Source organism: Vitis riparia, chromosome 18, assembly GCF_004353265.1.
Source record: "Vitis riparia cultivar Riparia Gloire de Montpellier isolate 1030 chromosome 18, EGFV_Vit.rip_1.0, whole genome shotgun sequence".
Taxonomy (NCBI): domain Eukaryota; kingdom Viridiplantae; phylum Streptophyta; class Magnoliopsida; order Vitales; family Vitaceae; genus Vitis; species Vitis riparia.
Window position 1 is genome coordinate 2,082,601 of NC_048448.1, and position 18,102 is coordinate 2,100,702.

Consider the following 18,102-nt stretch of genomic DNA (forward strand, 5'->3'; position numbering starts at 1 on the left):
CCTGCAGATCGAGTACTTTTAAAATAAAATGTTAGTTTATTAGTCAACATATATATAAAAAAAAAGTCTTGAAACGCTTTCATATGGATAAATCACATCCATTAAATTCTCTGATTATAATTCATTCACTTGAAATGAAAAATGACCCCTTCTATCCTAAAGAAATAATGAAGAACTACTTGGTCTAGAAGAACTACTTGGTACAGAAGTACCATATATTAGTGTTATTGGTGCAGTGATATATCTTGCAAATTATACATAACCAGATATTGCATTCCTTGTTAACTTACTTGCAATATATAGTTCTACACCAACTTAGAGAGATTGTAATAAAGTCAATCATGTACTACGATAACATAAGTCTATGTTATTCCAAAGGATCAAAATCTTAATTATTTGAACATGTAGATACTGACTATCTTTTAGACCCCCACAAAGCTCGATCTTAAATGAGGTATGTATTTATTTATGGTGGTACAATAATATCATGGAGATCAATCAAGAAAATAATGGAAACATGTGGACTACCCTCTATCAGAGGTAATGCTACCAAGTTAATAATGTTGCATGCATTGCACATATTAAAGAATGATACATTAAGGGTAATAGAATCAAGCATATATCGCCCAAGTTTTTTACTTTTATTAACTCTAGAAGAGTGATGAAATTACTATTTGACGAGTAAGATCAAGTGACAATTTAGTAGTTCTATTTACAAAGGCATTGTTAACTATAGTACTCAAGAAGCTCATTGAAATATGTCAACTCAAAGATCTTCATGTTGTACTACTAGAGAAAATATAATAATGTCAACATAAGGAAGAACTAATTGATAAGAATATCACTATGCTATACTTTTTTTTTCTTTTGTTTAGGTTTTGTCACATTGGGTTTCACTAGTAAGGTTTTTAACGAGACAATTATAATAATCTAAAAAAATATTGTACTTTTTTTTTCTTTACTAGGGTTTTTCTCATAGGATTTTTTCTAGTAAGGTTTTAATAAGACATATTCTTATGGTCATCAAGGGAGAGTGTTATGAAATATGAGAATTTATCAAATTATGGGAACTTGTGTATGATCATCCATATTGATGTATATTTCTTTGTAACTCCCTATAAAAGGGAGATACCTTTAATAAAAAATCATTATGTTTTCTTCCTACATTTTATTCTACTTTTCTTTTGTACCTCAAGCATTTTTTTTTTCTATGTATTCGGAGCGTCGTGCTGATAACGTGTTGTAAAATAAAATAATAATAAGAAGAAAAGACGAGAGAATAAACAAAGATATTCAAAGAAAAGTAGAATGGAATGTAGGAATAGAACATGATGAATTTTCATTAGAGGTATCTCTCTTTTATAGGGAATTACAAAGAAATATACATTAATATGGATGATCATCCACAAGTTCCCATAATTTGATAAATTATCATATTTTATAACATGTTTAATTTTATTAAAACAATTGACATTATACTTAATATAAATTATAGTTAGTTAATTATATTTAAATATAAATTAAATATAATAAATTATATTATATTTAAAAATAATAATATAGATTATTATATAAATTAATTATTTTTATATACTATAATGTAAGTGGTATATAATACGAGATGTATAGACTTTTTGGATTTCACTCTTTATTTTATGGTAACTTATTGTAGACCCCATTATTAGCTGGGAAAGGGCATGAGAATTTTCAACTAATAGTTATTACTCACAGTGAGGGATTTGCTTAGCTAATTGGTCAATGTCAGCATGTGGAAAAATACTATAGAGTTGCAAAGGATGACCATCAGCAGATTTGATTGAAGCCCAGGAAAAATATTTTTTTAATGAAGTGGGTGAGAGTGGGTGAGATGGGAAGTGAGGGAGAGGACGGGCAGGAGTTGTTTTTTTTGGGGAAAAAAGAAAAAGTGATAGAAGGGGTTGGGAAGCTGGAGCAGAGGGGGGTTCTTGGAAGAAGTGACAAGAGAAGGGATTTTTCTTTTTTACGGGAAGAATTCAGGTATGGACGCAGTAACCCTCTCGTTTCTCGGTATTCATTGTTTTCTTCAGTTTTCTATTGATCATTTCTTGGCATTATGTTGATTGTGCATGGGTAGAGGGTTGTATGATTATTTTGAATTTTTTCAGATTGCTTTGCAAAGGTCTAAACATGCCCGTTCTCTTCTGTTTGTTGGTTTTTATTATCACTGGCTCTGATTTTTTTTTACATTTGTAGTAGTGTTTTCTTGTTTACATTTGCAACTTCTTTTTGCTCATCCCACTTACTTCCCCCAACTCATCTATCCCTCATGAGATGAGGTTGTGACCCATGGGTTTAAATATTTGGTCATCAAGGTGCACTCTGCATATAATAATGCATGGAATTTCTCCATGCACTTGGGGAATAGGGAGTAAGCCTACAGTCGGCCATTGTAAATGCACAAATGAAGCAGCCAGTTGGTCCTAAGCCCCATATCTAGAAGCTCTCTACCAGTTTGTAACATGGATGCTCCAGCATCAAGCTATTGTTCATCCGGACTGTTTTGTTTGTTTGGTCCACCCACTTTAGCTTCACCCATGCCTATTTCAAGCCCACCTACTTCAAGATTTAATTTACATAATTTACCATTCTAAAATCATTAGTTTCTCAATCAATATTCTAAGTTCTAATTTCCAAATCCTACTTACAATATATATAACCTTTAAATAATCCTTCGAAATCTTGGTTTCTAAATTCAATTCACTATTTTCAAAAATTCCAATATTCACATTAATTAATTTAATTATTATTATTTTATTTATTTATTCTAAAATTCCATTTTCAAACAATTCATTAAAATTTCCACTTCCGCATTCTAAAATTTCATTTTAAACAATTCATTAAAATTTCCGACTCCCGATTTAATTCCTAATTCCAAAATTCCAAAATTCACATTAATCTATTTAATTATTACTATTTTATTTATTTATTCTAAAATTCCATTTTAAACAGTTCATTTAAAACTTTCGACTTCCGAATTAAATTTCTATTTCTAAAAATTCCAATATTCACATTAATTTATTTAATTATCATTATTTTATTTTATTTATTCTAAAATTCCATTTTAAACAATTCATTAAAATTTTCACTTCCGATTTTAATTTCTAATTCCAAAAATCCCAATATTCACATTAATCTATTTAATTATTTTATTTTATTTATTTATTCTAAAATTCCATTTTAAACAGTTCATTTAAAACTTTCGACTTCCGAATTAAATTTCTATTTCTGAAAATTCCAATATTCACATTAATTTATTTAATTATCATTATTTTATTTTATTTATTCTAAAATTCCATTTTAAACAGTTCACTTAAAACTTTCGATTTCCGAATTAAATTTCTAATCCCAAAAATTCCAATATTCACATTAATTAATTAAATTATTATTATTTTATTTATTTATTCTAAAATTCCATTTTCAAACAATTCATTAAAATTTCCACTTCCGCATTCTAAAATTTCATTTTAAACAATTCATTAAAATTTCCGACTCCCGATTTAATTCCTAATTCCAAAATTCCAAAATTCACATTAATCTATTTAATTATTATTATTTTAGTTATTTATTTTGAAATTCCATTTTAAACAATTTTTTAAAAATTCCAACTTATGAACTTAATTTCCAATTCCCAAAATTCTAAATTTCTTTCTAATTCAATTCTCAAAATTCCAACTTTTAAATTTAATTCTCAAATAATCTTCGAGACTCCAATTTTCAAATAAATTTCAAAAATTCAATTTTCTCTCGAACAATTTTAATTCCACTTTGGTTTTCAAATAATTTTCTATCTTTCTTAATTTTATATAAGCAAGAACGCATTTTCCGTAATTCCGAATAATGGAATTTATGGGATTAATTCATGCAAGATAGATCGGGCTTTGGTGGGGGCCCAACATATGTGATTTCCTTATGATTGATTGATTGTTTGTTTGATTTAATTGTTATGCGTGATCGATTTTATTTTGTTCTATGACATGCTCGAAATTGTTCTTTAATTGTGCACTAACCTCACTTCTTGATAGCGCTTTATGGATCACTGCCCAGGTACGCATCCACACCCGCTCGAGTCATTTTCTGTATATATGTTTAGATTTTCACATGTGTGTGATCACTCTGAGTATTCATTGATTCTCTCATCAATTGCCATGATTGCTTCATTTTATTAGTAGAGACCCGGCTTTAGGAACTTAAAGGGGTGCTACGGTTTGTACCATACCTTCCCGATAAGTAACCTGACTCCTGAACCCGATCCGGTTTTTCCCGTAGACCATCTTTTCCAAAATAAGGAGTCACACTTAGAGTTTTTCTTTCTTATTTTGTTTACCCTTTTAAAAATAAAACAAAAATAAGTGGCGACTCCAAGTCATTTTCATAATTAATAAAAATCATTTTTTTCAAAATAAAAATCGAGCTCGCCATCGAGTGGGAAACGCATTGAGCCGAAATGCGGGGTCCACACTTATGTTATTGAAAATTATTATAGATTCATTTACTGTTATTACTTGACTCACTACGAACTTCTCTTGGGTGAGCCTATTTACTTAACTTGATTGATTGCAGAGCTACTTCACCCATTTCATTGGCTACTCTTGTATGAACATCGTTTCTCTTCTTAGATTATCTAGCCCGCATGCCCTCTATTTAATTAAGTGGTTCCATTTGCTTTCAAGTGGCTTGACGTTAGAACACTTGATTAAGAAAGATCAGAGTATTAAAGAGAAACTTCTTTCTTCTGCCTAGTTGGAAGATTAAGACTTCGGATTATATAAATTCAATTTAAGTTTATAATTTATTGTATTTTCATTTCAATATATATTAATTTGTTCATAATAAGAAAATAAACAACATAATACATATGAATAATTAAAAAAAATATATCAACTGCGTTTTAATTTTAAACTTAAAACCGCAATGGGTGATTATGATTTTGACAATTTAAAAAAAAAAAATCAAAACCGTAGCCATCAATTACGGTTTTATAATGTGGATGCCTATATGCTAGAGATGCACTAAATCAAATATTATTTTGGAATCCAAGTTTAGCTTGTAGATTTTTTCTTTTAAATTAAGTTATTTTTGCTTAAAACTCACCGCATATCCCGATCCAATTTCTTTTTTATTCATGTCATGGAATGTCTTTGTTCCATTATCCATCCATCTATGTCTTATATCAAACATAATCAATAGAATAATTTAATAAATTTATTTAATGTCAAATAAATTTAATATAACATATTAACAAATATCACTTTATAATATATTATTCTAAAAAATAGTTCTATATAATCAAATAATCTTGATATTTAAGATAATAAGTAATAAATTTTGATTGGGGTGCATTCTCATGTCCCCTACAGGGAGTTAGCCAGATGACGCGGCACCCTCTAAGAAGACCGCTTGTCATCTTCAGTTAATGAAGAAAGACACGGCATTGATTCGTCTGACCATCCATTCAACAGAAAGCAATAATTAGTGCCAAAAAGGACAGACCAATTTGTTTTGACTTTGAAATTTTCTAGTTTTGTGCCTTTCCCTTTTTATCACTGAACCTCCAATTTCTATGCCCACACGTAACGTGAGCATGTAAAATCGTACTCTTACCATTTATGTTTATTAGTTTATGTACCAAAGAGGGTAAAAAAAATGTGATAAGAAAATAAATAAAAGCCAAAATGATGCTAATTTGGGCACCCAAAAATCTGTTTGGATTTTAGGACCGGAATCTTTGAGTCACAAGATCTAGAAAAATGAACCAGTGCGGTTGACTGTTGACTCTTGACAGTTGCAGGCATTAGCATTATATTATATTATATAACAGTAATCTTGGTCTCTTACACAACCCAAAGTCCGTAATTAATCACTAATCATTAATTAACATTAATTGTAACCAATTGATTTAATAATTAACAACTCGTCCAACAAGCCCATATATTATACACTTCATATATTCTTGTGGTCTTCCAGACTTGCTTCTGAATGGAGCTTGCTCCAGACAGGGTCTCCATCTCCATCTCACTCTCACTTTGTCTTAATTGGTTGAGCCTTAAAATAACGAGGAGAGCCAATCAGATTATAACTTGGGCATTAAGCCATTCCACGTGGGTGGAACCCATCTCATTTCACGCGCCCTGTACAATCTCTAAGAATTCAGCGCCAGATTCTGATGCCCTAGGATGATGACACGTAGCCGATGTGTCTAAATGTTACGTGGGGATGACGTTGCTCCACGGTGGTGAGCAACCGGGCAAACTCTCCTTCTAGAAATCTTTGCGATGATTATCGTGTGTAGTCGCGGACTATACAGCAGCGGATTATTGTATTGACATGTGATAAGGATATTAAGATGTAAATGGAGGACATGATTTGGGTTCAGCATATTTATTGGGCCCAATTAATGTGAAGAGGGGCTGGGCGTTGGGCCTCCAGTCCAGTTAAGCTGAGGGTCGGCCCATATATGAACTACAAAGCCTATGAGGATGAAAATAACGTGGACAGAGCATGGGCAATGACAAGTACCGGTCACCTACTAGTGCCATGAAGGCAAAGGTGGAAGAGCAAGAGGAGTTTCGCGGCCGCAAAGCCCTAGATTCTTCCGACGGCCCATCCACCCAACAACTCGCCGACTCCTTTCAAGCTCAAGGAGACAAGCTTGCCGAGGTACTCGCTGATATTTTTCTCTTTTCCTGTTCATTCTAATAATTGCTTCAGTTACCTGTTTTTTATTTATTTTTTTTTTTCCTTCAGTTTTCTCGGGAACCAAACAGGATTCATCATTCGGTTTTGTATGCATGGTGATTCTTTTAGGATAGCGGAGAAAATTGGGTTTTTCAATTAGGGTTTGTTCATGATTTTCTTGCAATTCAATTTTTTTTATTTTTTTTTTTGTTTTGATTACTCACTCGTAATGTAGTAGTAGTTTAGCCTACATGCCTTGTGCCACTAGGCTTACATAGTGAAACGTAAATTGTTTTCCATTTGAATTTTCATTTGATAAAGTTATTCAAGGAAAACCAAAACAGAATCCAACTATCTTAGCTCAAGCAATCCTCTATACGTTTGCCAAAGTTGAACCTTTAGAGAGATATTTTCTCACCATAATAGAAAGGTGAGGTTACCCTTCTATCGTTCTCCATGAGGACCCAATCGCTTAAGTTAATTGCCTCTTTAGAATGCGCTCCAGTCAATTTAAATCCCAGAACCATCTTCTTCCAGCTGTCCATTAACCATTTCATTTCTCACAACCATTTGCCTGAATGTTCAATCCTCCAGATTATAAAATGTTTGAGCTTATCCTGTGTTTCTCCCCAAAAATGAAATCACATGCAAGATGACCTCATTCAACATTTCCTCAACTCATTTTCTCAATGATCAAAATAATGAGAAATTCACAACTTAAGTCACATGCAGCCAATATTTAGGCCAACACTCCTAACATCGAACTACTGTCAATTTATCAAAACATTAGCAAATGAAATTAAAAAAAGCCAATTCACAGGAAAATTATGAAATTCCAGTCTCCCTGCACAATAAGCTTAAATTGCATAGTGACTCAGCCCATGATTACCATCAATTCATCCTGACATATATATGGATTAATTAACAAGAGACAGAGAGGGGAATTGTGAGAAATTAGAGACTATTTTAAAGAGGTGCACAAATTGATTATAGAAAATCTCCTAAGAGATAAAAACCCATGGGCTGCCTATGGCAATCAACAAAAATTTACTACGAAAATAAGAGGAGTACGAGTGCCTATAGCCTAATCATCTCAATCCACTCATGGACCTGCTTCCCTAGCACACTTGTAGTCACACATCAAGCATGACCTCAATCCACTTATTGAACCCTGTCAAGGAGAAGTTGGATTTTACACCAACAAAGGGGCAAAAATGAGAATATGGATATAATACCAATTTGGAAAGAAAATTACTCAAGAACACTCAATTTTAGTAGAAAACCATGAATTTTCTCTCACATACAACACTGCCAATTTGGTGAATTTTGAACCATGAACTATCGTTTGAATTTTGAAGCTTGTCACCCTACTTAAATTTGGAAAGAGATTTTATATGAAGGATCCAAAGGCAATTAGATGCTTAGAAATGCGCAGAAAGATGCGAATCTTTAGGCATCATTTGATTGATCACTGATCAACCAATTGAGCGATGACTGCTGATTGATTGACCTATCAATTGGTTCCTCTTGGTTTCTACAGATGATTGGTGGTCCAATAGGTGAATTGATCCTACAACATTGGAAATCGTTTCATTTCATGATTAGCCTATTTTTGAGCTTTCTAAACACTAGAGCTACCAAGAACTTTTACAATATAACAATGGGGACTGACATACCTAGGCACAATCTTCAGGAATTGCTACTGATTTTTCTTTTTCATTGATTTTATTTCCTGTAGATTGTCAAATTATTAGTACTAGAAACTGAAGCTAACCCAAACACATAACTGCAGAATTGAAACACCAATTTTTTTAGGTAGCTTATCTCACATGCTAGTTTTGTTGCCTACTACCTATCCAAAAAAAAAACCCATGCTTGTTTTGTTGCCTACCATTTTGCTTCATGCTGCATAAAATATTATTTGCTTCATGCTTTAATGTTCTGCTATGTTCCATTAGTTCATACAGTACAAGTGTTATCTAATGTTTAATTTTAAAGTATAGGTAATATTTGATCTTAATCAGCAGAGTGAATTTTTTATGATGACCATCATATGCCAGAATTGGTTGATGAAGATATTATTGTCTAGGATGGCAATGACGCTTTTGGAGAAACCATCCTCAATAATGTTGTAATTTCTGGAAAAATTGAAAATGAAGAAGATGATAATGCATTTATTAATGATGATGATGTTATGTGACTTATATGAACAAGAAGGAGATGCAGTTCGTTCATCTTCTACACGCTTTGTTTTTTATTTTGACTTGTATCTATTGCATGGCAGTATTGACAGCTAGCCTTGATGAATTGAGATATCCAATATCCAATATCCAATTCAGAGTTATCATAGCCATCCATTCAGATGCATTATCTTTGTATGGATGTCACAATTTGCAATAATAGCTAGCCAGAATCACATTGACTTTGAGCATTGGGCAATTTTAGACATATTCTTTGCAATTATTGACAAAAGATAAAATGTTTTCTTTTAGGAGAATGTTTGAACATACTCTGCTTCATAACTATGCTGGCACCTGCAATGTTTATAGAATACTCAGATCACATCATGTACAAAGTAGATGTACCCGAAGTTCAAGTCAGTTTCTTAGTTGCCATAATAGAAACAGCCATAACTGTAAAAATCTCTCCTATATTTTGCATGTCAGTTCCTTGAGCCAACATGAAAAGATAGACCAAAGCACATGGTTTCCCTTTTACTAGCAGATATGTACTTGGTATCTCCTTTTTTTTTTTTTCCTTTTTGGTTTGCTAGCATCACTTGATCCTTGTTTAGATAGAACATGATCATTGGATGTGCTTCAGCCCACGGCTTCATATTACCTTAACCCAGAATCTTACATTGCCTCATCCCACAGATGCATGTTCTGCCAGTAGCCTTGATGCACCAACATGTCTGTGCCAACATTTAAGTGACTAGAGTCATGCCAACCTCCTGACTTCTGTGCCTTTTTCATGGCATTGTGCCCCCAGTCGTCTGAGTCATTGCCCATGGTTGCAAAGGCTTACCAAGCCTCGTGTTGTGTGTGTGGAGGGTAATCATGGTATGCACCAACAAATCATTGCCTTATCAGCCCATACTTGATGTAACATTGTGCCATGACATGCAGTTCTAACGCACAAAATATAGCTTAGTACCCAACCCAGCTGAGAGCCTTACCTGTGCTTTTAGGTCTTAGGAAACTAGCCTAGGCAACTCCCAAAAATGCTATCCGAACATCACCCCCTTAAAAGTATCTTAAGTCATTTTAGCTTTGGCAGCAGGAGACCTAGGATATGCTTGAACAGGAAAAATGGATTTTCTAAAATTCCAATAAATAGGGAAATTAATAGTCAAGTAGCCTTTAGCTGCAAAATCCCCCTTAAAAGTATGAGCTCCAAAGGAAAATTATCAAACATTTGATAATCCGGACAGTAAAATTTTACCAAACGTCCTAGTGTGTAGGTGCCACATGCTGTATACGTTGCCTGCTTCCAGCCTACAGCCACACTCACCAAATGTTAACTTGGAATGCTCCCCGTGCATCCTTAGACCTCTTAACACTTAAGAATTGCATTAGCCACGCTTGGGTCACCTTGTAGCCCTCATGCCACAGGCCATGTACCCTTCTGTTGAAAGCTAGTGAAGTTCATAAATCATGAAATCATAATGAGGTTTTTCAAGTTACAAATGGTATGTGTTCGTTCACCTGTAAATTAAGCAGTTTATTACAAGTATATGTCTTCATTTGCATCACTTCTATATTTTTTCTTTCTCTCTTGTTTTTTTTTTCTTTTTCTTTTTCTTTTTGCAATATTTAATTATCATGTTTTTGGTCACAGGTAAGAGTACCTGATGTTTTCAGCCATAAGCAGGTTGCTACTCCTGATCTTGTTCTGACGGACAGAGAGTCTAATATTTCTGTCCCGAGTGATTCTTATTAATTAGATTTGGAATGGCATTTATAATATTAATATTAATATCTACTCGGTGGAATCATTTTGGAAATCCCAAGTAAAAGTCCTTGTGACTTCTCTCTCTCTCTCTCTCTCTCTCTCTCTCTCAAATATATATTCTCTTATTAGTACCGACTTGGTGGGTGGGGCCCGCAGTGGTGGTGGGGCCCGCTCTGACGCATCCAAGGGTGTAAGTGGTATAAGCAGATTATGTTCTACACGGTACCAATTTCATGCCTATTGGATGTTATTTATTAAAGTCAAAAGCAGATAATAAATTCTGCAGAGCACACGTCATCATGAAGTGAGGTGGTTCCTGAAGTCGGCACTACAATGAATCCACCATAGGCTAGCCGCCTTGGAATCCTAACGCAAGTAAACCTAATAAAAATCGTGGTATTTTAGGACGTGGTCAAGGGTTCGGGCTCATGAATACACTTAGTATGATAATATAGTTTCAAAGGGTGTTCTTTTATTAGGAATTATTACAAAATTGACCAATCAATCACTAGCATGTGAATTTGATGTAAAAGACAAAAATGAAAAAAAAATTTTAAAAAAAATCTAAGTTAAAATTCAGTGTGGCAATAAATCCCACCAACTTAAAAGGGCTTAATATCAAAATTATAATATAATGACCTTGCCCTTTATCCCATTCTAAGTTGTTTTCAAGTTTTAAAAAATATTTTTTAAAATTATTATGTTTTTTTTAATCAAATTCCCGGTCCAAACCCATGAAGACTAATGGAGAATGATTGATAAAGGACTTCATTCATTTTCTAAATCTTATATCTCAAAAGATTCCGCCCTTTTTGGGTTTTATTCACGATTCATGTTGGGTGTTCTATTTTTTTTGTCACATATTTTTCACCTTCATTTATAGCATAGAATTTGTGGGCGAAGCAGTTGAAGCATAAAGGGAAAGTAACAAAAGTAGACATTTTGGAAAAGCGGTTGTCAAATCCACGTTTAGAAAAGATTCCACTCCAAAGTCCAAATCGATGTTTTAAAGTTTCTCCTAAAGTCCAAATCGATGTTTTAAAGTTTCTCCCAAACTCTCTCTATCCAAAGTCCAGATTTACGTTTTAAAGTTTCAAACTTTCTCTCTATCCAAAGTCCAAATCGATGTTTTAAAGTTTCTCCCAAACTCTCTCTATCCAAAGTCCAGATTTACGTTTTAAAGTTTCAAACTTTCTCTCTATCCAAAGTCCAAATCGATGTTTTAAAGTTTCTCCTAAAGTCTAAATCGATGTTTTAAAGTTTCTCCCAAACTCTCTCTATCCAAAGTCCAGATTTACGTTTTAAAGTTTCAAACTTTCTCTCTATCCAAAGTCCAAATCGATGTTTTAAAGTTTCTCCTAAAGTCCAAATCGATGTTTTAAAGTTTCTCCCAAACTTTCTCTCTATCCAAAGTCCAAATCGACGTTTTAACGTTTCTCCCAAGCTCTCTCTATCCAAAGGGTTGTTCTTTGGTACCCACTCTTCATTTTGGAGTACCTATCCACATTTGATCCCAATAAAAAGATGACGTGTAAAATACATATCATTAAAAAATTTATAAAAACTTATCAAACAAGTAAAATGACTTATTGGTGAGAAATAATCACATGCATTTCATATATATCTAAATATTACAACTTTTTTATAATTTATTATTAAATATCAAATATAATTTGTTATTTAATGCATTACCTAACTCTATCTAAAAAAATAAAATCCTACCAATTACTCTTAGGGGGTGTTTGGTACGTCGGAATAGGGAATGGAAATAATATTTTGTTTCCTTTCTTATTTCTTAGTGGAATGGAATGAATTTAATGATTTCATTTCTAGCATTTGGATGAACTTAGGAATGCAAGATTGGAATGATTATTTGTTTCCATTCCAATGTTTGATAATAATAGGAATGGAAATGAAAAAGAAATAAATTTACAATAATATCCTTACATATAATTTAAAATATTTTTTTATTTTTACTTTTATTTTAAAAAAATTAAATTTGAGAGGTTTTTTGTTATTAAATAATAAGACTAAAAAATATATATATACTCAATAAATAAAAAATTAACCATAAAAAATCGTATAATCCTAATGCACAAATATTCAATTATTATTTTTATTAAAAATTTGAATAATTTGTCATGCTTAAGTAGTTATAAAATTATATTTTTCAAAAAAAAATTATTTATTATAATATTTAAATTCTCAAAGCTAGCAAATGTTTTTCCTATTTTCAAAAGAGGAAATAAACAAAGGGGAAAAAAACCAAAAGTTTTGTTTTTGTTTGTTTTTTTCTTTTATTTTTTTCCTAACCATTAAAAATTTTCAATATTGTAAACACGTGAACTCGAAAAATTTTTTTCCAACCATTTCAATTTTTCTCTCCAGTTTCCATTAATACAAGATAAAGAAACATCAAAGATTTCAAACATAAATTAATAAAAAAAAAATTAATCGATTTATAGAGAAGAAGAAACACATATAAAGAAGTAGAAGAAGAAAAAGAAAATAAGGTAAACCTGATTGAAGATGTAGAAGGGAGTTTTCAGAACCTAGTTGCAGCAAACAATGACGAATCCTAGATCCAACAATCAAAATGAACATCCAAAACCCTATAAATTAGAAATTGATTTTTTTTTTTAAATATTGTGGAAGGTTTAATTGATTCAATTTGGAAGAATCACTTGTTGCAGAGAATTGAATGATGAGTGAGTCTCTAGCTTTGCAAAGAAGATAAGAAGTGGATGATGAATGGATCTCTACCTTTGCAAAGAAGATAAACATCGGGTTTGAAGAACAAGATAAGAGGGTAAAATAGTAATTTAGGTTATTTTATATTATCAAATAGGTTTAATGAATCAGAATACCACCTACTTTTAATGAATGCAAATCCGACTTATAAGTTGGATTTGATTTCTGCCGGAATAATTTTTTATTTCATTTCCGCTTTCTTAACATTTATCCAAACATAGGAATAAGGGAGAAAATGAATGAGATGTCTATTCCCACTCCCTATTCCCGTGTACCAAACACCCCCTTATACTCTCATTATTCATATATATAAAAAAGGATAGTAATTTAATATGAAAATTAAATAATTTCAACTACCAAATTATAAAATATGTAAGATGTATTTTGATGAATCAAATTTCAAGATCAAGTTTAAAACTTTTTGAGAGAGAAAATTTAAAATTTATATTATATGAAGAAGATGAAGGATTTCAAGTGATTATAAGTGTCAAAGGTAATATTTGATATTTTTTTATCCAAATATAATTGTTGTAGGAAGAAATGTGATGTTAAATAACGATTTTAGAATTTTTTATGAGTTTATTATAATTTTTTTTTTATCAAATTGTTATTAATTTTTTTTTATAATTTTTTTTTTTTTGTTCATAGATTAAATTTGAAGATGAAGCTTTATATGTCTTGAAGGATGTCAAGTGATTACAAGTGTTAAAAGGTAACATTTGATTTTTTATTTTTTTTTCCATTTACATATAACTATTGTAGGTAGAAATGTCATGTTAAATGACATTTAAATATGTAATGATTTATAACATCTAGATTTTTTAATTTTTTTCTGAGTTATTATTAATCAAATTGAGAGCATTTAGTCATTTGTTATGAAATTGTCATAAATATTTTGTAAGAGAAGATATGAACTTTTTTAGAGATGGTACGAACTTTCTAAGACAGGATAAGAACTTTCTAAGAGAGGATACGGACTTTCTAAGAGAGGGTACGAACTTTCTAAAAGAGGGTACGAACTTTCTAAGACAGGGTACGAACTTTCTAAGAGATTGTACGAACTTTCAAAGACGGGATACGAACTTTCTAAGACGGGGTACAAACTTTCTAAGACGGGGTACAAATTTTCTAAGATAGGGTACGAACTTTCTAAGAGAAAGTACGAACTTTCTAAGAGATGGTACGAACTTTTTAAGAGATGGTACGAACTTTGTAAGACATAGTACGAACTTTGTAAGAGATAGTACTAACTTTCTAAGAGAGGGTACGAACTTTCTAAGACATGGTACGAACTATCTAAGAGAGGGTACAAACTTTCTAAGAGAGGGTACAAACTTTCTAAGAGATGGTACAAACTTTCTAAGAGATGGTACGAACTTTCTAAGATAGGGTACGAACTTTCTAAGATAGGGTACGAACTTTCTAAGAAATGGTACAAACTTTTTAAGATGGGGTACGAACTTTCTAAGAGAGGGTATGAACTTTCTAAGAGAGTGTACAAACTTTGTAAGACAGGGTACGAACTTTCTAAGAGAGGGTATGGACTTTGTAAGAGAGGGTATGAACTTTGTAAGAGAGGGTACGAACTTTGTAAGAGAGGGTACGAACTTTCTAAGAGATGGTATGAACTTTCTAAGAAAGGGTACGAACTTTCTAAGACAGAGTACGAACTTTGTAAGAGATAGTACGAACTTTCTAAGAGTGGGTATGAATTTTCTAAGAGAGGGTACGAACTTTCTAAGAGAGGTTACGAACTTTTTAAGAAAGGGTACGAACTTTCTAAAAGATGGTACGGACTTTTTAAGAGATGGTACGAACTTTTTAAGACGTGGTACGAACTTTTTAAGAGGGTGTACGAACTTTGTAAGAGATGGTACGAACTTTCTAAGAGAGGGTACGAACTTTCTAAGAGAGGGTACGAACTTTCTAAAAGATGGTACGAACTTTTTAAGAGATAGTACAAACTTTCTAAGAAAGTGTACAAACTTTCTAAGAGAGGGTACGAACTTTCTAAGAGATTGTACGAACTTTTTAAGAGATGGTACTAACTTTCTAAGAGAATATACGAAACTTTCTAAGAGAGTGTACGAACTTTCTAAGAGATTGTACGAACTTTCTAAGAGAATATACAAACTTTCTAAGAGAAGGTACAAATTTTCTAAGAGAATGTATAAAACTTTCTAAGAGAGTGTACAAACTTTCTAAGAGAATGTACGAACTTTCTAAGAGATGGTACGAACTTTGTAAGACATTTCTAAGCTTAATTAGTATCAATAAATAATATTATTGTATTTCCATGTGGAAAAAAAATTGAAAAGTTTGAAAATTTGTAAAAATTTTTAAGGTAAAGAGAATGTGACGAAGGGTGCTAAGAATGTGAGGATTCCTCACATTCTTTGTACCATTCATAACATTATTCGTACCTTCTACAATTACTTAGTGTTTTAATTTTTAAATTTTCTTAAAAATAATTTTCATCATTTTTAAGCTTGATTAGTATCAATAAACAATATTATTTATATTTTTAAGTGGAAAAAAATTGAAAAATTGTTAAATTTCGGGGTACGGAGAATATGAGGTAAGGTATGAAGAATGTGAGGATTTCTCATAATCTTCATACCTTTTCTCACATTTTTCATATTCTCTCTAATTTTTTAGTGTTTTAATTTTCTAATTTTTTTAGGATAATTTACATTATTTCCTATTTAAAATTTTTTTAATTCTTTTTTTTTTAAACAATTCTATTAATAATAACTCAAAATAATATTATTAAACCATGTTATTGTTATTTCAAGTTAAAAAGTAAATATGAAATTTTAAAAATATAAATAATTTAGGGTACAAAAAATATGAGAACGGTACGAAAAATGTGATAAATACATGTTTGGTACTTTCATCACATTTTTCATATTGATTTTTAGTTTAAAATTTTTTGAAATTACAAATTTATTTTCGAAAATACTATCATTAGTAACTTAAAAGAGTATTAGTAATTTATTTTATTGTAATTTAACTTTAAAAACCTTAAATTCAAAAAATGTAAAATTTGGAGAGTATGAAAAAAAATTAGGACGGTCTAATTACCTAAACTTTACATATGATTATCAAAATGTTGAATTTTAATGAAAATACTCATTTCATATTAAAATATTACCATATTCATTTTTATGTTGAATTTAAATGTTTAATAATTTGTTAAAAATAAAATAATGTAATTATGATATATGATGATTTTTTTTTTTAATGAATATGTTTTCAAATTTTATATCATTTTTATTTTTATTTTTTTTCCAATTCTACTTTTATCTAATATTTATTTTATTTAAACCCAAAATTGTTGAGAATGGAGGAAGAAAGAAGGCCACAACCGGTTCTTCCCTTAACCGGTTAAGTGGAATTTTTATTTCAAATTTAAAATGGATGGCATTTGACATCCAATGGCTTGGAAAACTTTTTCTATAAATCATCCTCCAGCCTCTTATTAATCGGCATAAGAAAGTGAGCAAGAGAGAGGAACTGATCAGGAAGAGATAGCTAGCAATGGTGGTGGAGAGGCAGAACCCAGGTGGCGGAGGAGGGCCAAGGCTGAAACCCAAGAATAAGGGAAATGGGAGCGTGATTCCAGCAAAGAGGAGGCTGGTGAAGCGGATGGTATTTGATTCTATTCTCAATTTCATTACTTCCCTGCTGAAGAAGCCTTCTCAATCTCAGAACACCCCACCTTCCTCCACCAAAAACCAAACCATCACTTAGTCCATATGCAACTAGTTATATATGCTTATGTTTCGAGGATATAGATATACATGTAGGGTGTAATAAATATGGGCTTGTTGAATGAGCTCTGTTTGGAATTTTTGTATTTCGTCTCCTCCCTTTCATCTCTCATCTTTCATCTTTCGTTTCCCATCTTTCCGACAACCAAATGTCAGCAGATTCATTGGAAAAAAAAATAATTGCCGGAGTTACTGTAGCGGCAGTGCTTAGCCGGAAACTTCACCGACATACGTAGCTCTGATTTAGGAGTGGATACAGCAGATTCATTAAAAAGAAGTCGCCGGAAAGTTGACGTTAGTGTGGTCGCCGGTGAGTGGTGGATATCTCCTGGAGTACTGTCAGTCTGTCAGTGTCATGGTCCATTATTTATACGTACGTTTTTTTGTCATTTGGTTCAAACACCGAAAAGCCGAAAACCAACTCTGGTTTCATAGGCGTTTCACACGTGCAAAAGTTGTAATAAAAAATTAAATTATTTATTTGTTTTATATTTTTATTTATGCTGTCAATTGAATTGACCGTTAAACGCGGCATTCTCGTACGAATACAAAATTCCGTGAATTCTGAATCTGCAACACCCCCACACGCCTCCTTCGAACGTGGAGGATACTCTCCGTTTCACTCATATTATCCACGTGACACTCTTGCTTGACTCACGTCTGGATGCTCCATAGCCTATTCAATGTCTAGCGTGTCATTAAGTAGGTTTATCCACAAAATACGGAGCTTACAAATGACAACTTCTTCTAGTACTACTGTGACTGACCCAATAATCCAGATTTGTCATTGTTAGAAGGCACCTGCCCCCCTAAACCATGGCTTCGTCAATGATTATCATAATAATTTTTAAGCTCCCATTTTAAAAAATTAGAAAGAAAAAGATTTTGATTCCAAGGAGGATGGGTCTTA